We start from the raw sequence: 581 nt of genomic DNA, 5'->3' as shown, positions 1-581 counted from the left end.
TGACATACTCATCCTCTTCAGAGGAAGAATACTCATCAAAGCTCATGAATGGCAGAAGTAAGTCCAATGGAATCTCTAGGGTCTCATTTTGAGCCTCGGATTCCCATGGTTCCTCATTGGGGAACTCATTGGAGGTCAGTGGACGCCCAGTGAGGTCTTCCTCAGTGGTGTTCACTACCTCTTCTTCATCCCAGAATTCGGCCATGTTGATGGCCTTGCACTCTCCTTTTGGATTTTCTTCTGTATTGCTTGGGAGAGTACTAGGAGGGAGTTCAGTAATTTTCTTGCTCAGCTGACCCACTTGTCCTTCCAAATTTCTGATGGAGGACCTTGTTTCAGTCATGAAACTTTGTGTGGTTTTGATTAGATCAGAGACCATGGTTGCTATGTCAGAATTATTCTGCTTAGAGCTCTCTGTCTGTTGCTGAGAAGATGATGGAAAAGGCTTGCTATTGCTAAACCTGTTTCTTCCACCATTATTATTGTTGAAACCTTGTTGAGGTCTCTGTTGATCCTTCCATGAAAGATTTGGATGATTCCTCCATGAAGGATTGTAGGTGTTTCCATAGGGTTCTCCCATG

The sequence above is a fragment of the Arachis duranensis genome, chromosome 6 (assembly GCF_000817695.3).
Source record: "Arachis duranensis cultivar V14167 chromosome 6, aradu.V14167.gnm2.J7QH, whole genome shotgun sequence".
NCBI classification, from domain to species: Eukaryota; Viridiplantae; Streptophyta; class Magnoliopsida; order Fabales; family Fabaceae; genus Arachis; species Arachis duranensis.
The sequence above is the reverse complement of the archived record's forward strand: the minus strand, read 5'-3'. Positions refer to the sequence as shown.